Below are 5,397 nucleotides of genomic sequence, written 5' to 3'. Positions count from 1 at the left end.
GAGTCTTACTATAGCTAAGTTCAAACTATGTTGGGACTTGATGGATGTTTATGATCGTAACTGAGTCTAAATGACTCGTTGGTGGAGAAAGTATTATATTTATGTTTTCAGAATCAATTTTTCTGTGGTTGCAGGTTCTTATCGAGTTCTGGAGTTTGATGAGCTTATTGTAATCTCTTTAATCAAGCTATGTAACACTGCAATATTTAGTGCATTGATGGATTCTCGTCTTCCTCTTCCCATGATTTCTTTTTTCGATTTGGGTTTTCCACTTTAGTCTTTTGTTTCTACTTGTTTGGTATTTTTCATAGCATGTGGTTGATTGTTGTTTGATATATATATATACATATATATATATATATATATATATATATATATATATATATATATATATTAGTCTTATTCAGTTAGAACTAATATAGTTTTGTGATACTAAGGCGATTTGTTTTAGTACATCCTTACTCTCTTTGTTTTCTTTCTTTGTTTACAAGAACTTTGTCTAATTTGTTGATCTTGGAGCAACTATCATTCGTGAACATAGACTTTCTTCCACCCATATAAGTAATAAGTATCTACTAGCTGCAATATATAGTTTCAAGAAGTTGAGATTCGCACATTGGATAATCAAGCTATTGCAGAAGAGGGACCATGACCTAAAACCAAGAACACATTAAGTGTTTCTTAGACATTGCCACACACAAGCAACTAAATTTCTGATCTATGTAAAGGTTTAGCGTCTCATTTATTTTTTTGGATGGGAAAGCTAAGATTTAAGCATACATCGAAGATTGCAAGTTTGCATTGCTATTGTGTTGAATGTAAATTATCGTGCCAATATTAATTAATCACAAGCTGGTATAATTAAAATGTGTCCCAATAATGTTCTTCTTTGATCGAAACACTCATATACACCAAAGTTATTGGTAAAACATCTAAGTGGATACTAAGAGCATCCATAATAGTGAGTTAATGAGAGAGTTGAATAAGATGACAAGTCGTTATGTTATTCATTTAATGAAACTCTAACATTGTGAGGTGTCACCTTAGCATTCAATAGATTTGGAATTTAATGGTAATTGAACTCTTCAATGAGTAAAAAAAAGTTTTTTTAATTCTTAAATATTTACTATAAATTACATTTTGTAATAGGGTTTAGGTCATTTTTGGTCACTTAACTTTTGGTTTTGTGCTCATTTGATCACTTAACTCTCTTTAAGTTTTAAAAGGTAATCAAACTTTTGACTTTGTGTTCATTTAATCACTTAACTTTTGTTTTGGTCACTTATCTTTTATATTTGTGCTCATTTAGTCACCTAACTTTTAAAATTGTGCTCATTTAGTCACTAAACTTTTGAAAAAATTTAAAAGTTTAGTGACTAAATGAGCATAATTTTAAAAATTAGGTGACTAAATGTGATCAAACCAAAAGTTAAGTGATTAAATGAGCTCAAAGCCAAAAATTTGATGACTTTTAAAACTTAAAAAGAGTGAAGTGACAAAATGAACACAAAATCAAAAGTTAAGTGACCAAAAATGATCTAAATCCTTTGTAATATTCTATTGAACTTTGTAGAGTTTAATGAGTAAGAAAAAATAGTAGAGCTGTATTGATTGTCCAAAAACAATGTAACAATTCATTTGAACTATATAAACCTAAACAATGTGCACGTCACTATACAAAATTTATTGCTCAAGTGATTAAACATATAGTATTTAATATTTAATTACAATATTAAAAACCTTAATTAGAATTCTAATACAGGCAAACCGAGAAAGATTACACGCCTTTCCGCAATATTTCGCAATCAAAATAAGACGCACCATTGACTAAGAAAACCGTAATTTATGTTCTTCGGTTTAATCATATGCACCTAACTTGTTGGTAAAACATCGAACTGACCATGAAACATCCCTATCACTCTCAAAGTGTCTATTCTAGATACCTTTCTTCAACATGTCTGTTCTCAGATAAAAAACCTGCAATACGTACGTATATCTTACGATGGATGTTCGACTACATTAATCACTGTAGCCCTAACTATCCCCATACTTTTCATACCCTTGCTATCTTTTACGTTTTCTTCGTCGATTACATAATATAATATATACAAACAGAAATAAAAACACCGGACATATATAAACATCAAGTAGCGTTGAACAAATCGACAACTCAGGTATAATTCCATAGGCTGTGATCAAATGCAGATCCGGTAGCACTCTCATCGCTTATGAAGTCAAAACGAGGGGGGCTAAGAAGCATCCCTTCAGCCATACTGTTTATCATATTAGGCATATCAAATATTAGATCCTCATCGATAAACTCATCGGCAATCCAAATCACTGGTGGCTCAGCTGTAACATCACCACTATGACAGCTTACCAAAGCATCCATCGCTGCCCCCGCAGCTGCCGCTGCACTAGTGGCAGCAGCCTGGATATCACGAGAAGCAGAAGAAGCAGGAACTGGCAAAGAAGAAGCAGCGTCGGGAAAATTAAGGTGGGCATCTCTACCTTTGAGTGCGAGCGCTGCCACGTCATAAGCCACCGCAGCCATTTCAGCAGTGGCGAATGTACCAAGCCATATCCGGTTAGGGGATTTTGGCTCACGGATTTCGGAAACCCATTTTCCATTGTTTCCTCTACGCCTCACTCCACGATAAGTAGGGTGTTTCTTGGAAGAACCTGTAAGAGGGATAATATTGCTTTTCAACATTGTAATTCTTCTTAGTATGATGCCTGAAAGTTCACAAACGTGTTTGTTGAGGAAGATCATCATGGAAGCCATGCACTTATATATGGTTTGTGATGAAGTTTCTAGGGTTTATGTCATGTGGTTATTTTGCAAACCAGTTGGTGATGAACTGCCTCTTGTGAGGTTTTTGCGGTGTCCCGCAAGATCTTTGCTGTGGATCATTTTGGAAGATAAACCACTTGAGCTACAACAGTGGTTGATATCTATGTTTATGATTGTCTTTCAAACTCCCAAATATACAGAAGGATTGAGAATGTCATGTTATTAGTTGTGCACTTATATGTAACTGACTTTTGTAGTTTGTGTCGCACACTAAGGGAACATATTGGCTATCACGTGTCCCACCAAATACTAAATATGGTAGGGAGTTGGAGATAGGTTGTAGCTATGTGAGTTTGGAAAATATGTGAATGTAAAATGATCATATCATATGCCCTTGAACTTGTTTTAAAAATATACTGGGAAGTGCGAATACACCAAAAATGAATACGGAAAAATTAAATGGATCGAAACCAAGAAAACTAATTGGTATTACTACAAACGTTTCTAAAATCACCCTAATTGAAAACCAATTTTCGAAGGTGAAGTACACAAATAATCACTAAATTGGCTCTCAATATGTCCCTCATAATTCTCTTCATCTTCTCTGTTGGGGTTAGCTCTTAAAGTGTAAAAAAAAAAATTAAAAAAAAAAAAAAAAAGCTATAAAACCCCTAAAAATATTTGTGGTGACATAGCCAAAACAATAGTTTCATGGCCAAGGCTAAGGAAGTAGTGGTCAATACATCGAGCCCAGGCTAGGCGGAATGCTATCATTTACTATATCGCTTGATTGTAGGGACTAACAAAGCCACGACTAAGATATATATTGTCTGCGGTATGCTAACGATGGATATATATATATATATATATATATATATATATATATATATATATATATATATATATATATATATATATATATATATATATATATATATATATATATATATATATAGAGAAGTAAGTTCATGCGAAAATATAAATATCCTGCGAAAACGCGAAAACAGATTTTATCTTATGAAAATTAAACACATGTACTATAAAAAAAATAATTTTATTAGCAATAAATTAAAGAGTAAGTTTGAATTGGATGGTGTTATGGTAATATAGTTTTAAAGACGGTTTTTATAATTATATTTTTTTCACATCTTTAATCATTTTTAAATTCATGTTTTCATGATAAAAATGTTAAAAATCATACTTTGCTAATATGAAACAGTTTATCATCTATCATCGATTATCATCATGTATTTCAAAGTTTGGATGAATTATTTTCCAAAATATAATGTTGAGGTGATATAATATCATAGGTTTTTCTTGTTTTCGCGTTTTCGCAAATTATTTACATTTTCGCATGAACCCTCCTCTATATATATATATATATATATATATATATATATATATATATATATATATATATATATATATATATATATATATAACAACACATCTCGTCCTTAAGATATCGAGTAATATTTAAAATTAGCCATGCATATTAATTATTCATGATTTACATAAACATATTCACATGTACTATCAACCAAAATGGATGTGCCTTGTAAATCAAACAAACATATATGGTTGGTCAAACCCAATAATTTGATAAGTGAAACTATCTCACCCTGTAGTCATAATGTGAAGTTGAAGGCTTCAATGGGTGTCTATGTTGCCTTTTGACGGGAGGTTGAAGACTCCACAATGTGGTTCAAGTAAACTTGTGTATGAAGAAGTTGATCCTAATACTTCGTGATATAAGGATCAGATCTAATGTAAGTGAAGATAAAATGTCCTTAGATGCATGAAAAATTCCTGATTCTTAGAGATTGCTCATTACGGCGTGGACCTAATATTTATGTAATGTCAGGTCTTGTTAGAATAGTCTCTTCTACATTGTATTTCATATCTTTCTATATGAAAGTTATCGTCGGGAGTGTGTTTATATCCATAGTTTATTATTGATTACCTCTCATGAGTGTATGAAAAATGTATTAATTAAAGGTATAAACACAAAATACGTACTCATAAACGAATTAATTTACTGGTAATTAGCTTTATACAATCAGTAGGTAACCTATAATCGAATAAGGTTATAAACTCACTCTTGAAGATAACTCACATAGAACGTTATTGAACGAGGAAGATTTAAAATAAATAGAACCCTACCATTACGTAAATACTATTTATTGTCACGATAACTACAAATATTGTCTGAATATATGATTATTTTTAGTTATTCGATTAAATTAATGAATGGTTTATGATTTAAGGGTACATATTACTATAACATATGATAGCATTTAATATATAACTATATATTTAATTTATTGTAATGTTATTTTAATCTATTAACCTATTTTTAAAAATGAAAGATTCCTTATTATCTCTTAATTTGATTGTATTTTTGTTAAATACTTATTTATCTTATTTAATAAAATTAAATATGGATAATTACATTCTTTTTTAGCAAAACGAAGTTATATCATATTACTATTAACACGTATTCTTTTCATTCTTATAAAATATAACTTTCTTCAAATGATTTGTTTTAACAACTAATATTCTTAAAAATATACATATGCATATATTCTAAAAAATAATAATTT

At 30.6% G+C, this 5,397-nt stretch overlaps 1 pseudogene; it reads right to left on the bottom strand.

Moving 5' to 3' along the window:
- Window positions 1-1,693: 1,693 nt before the first annotated feature.
- Window positions 1,694-2,942, bottom strand: LOC145028834 (ethylene-responsive transcription factor ERF024 pseudogene; annotated as a pseudogene).
- Window positions 2,943-5,397: the final 2,455 nt, after the last annotated feature.

The sequence above is a fragment of the Lactuca saligna genome, chromosome 2, assembly GCF_052625555.1.
Source record: "Lactuca saligna cultivar CGN05327 chromosome 2, ASM5262555v1, whole genome shotgun sequence".
NCBI classification, from domain to species: Eukaryota; Viridiplantae; Streptophyta; class Magnoliopsida; order Asterales; family Asteraceae; genus Lactuca; species Lactuca saligna.
Note: the sequence above shows the minus strand (reverse complement) of the source record. Positions and strands in the feature narration are given on the sequence as shown.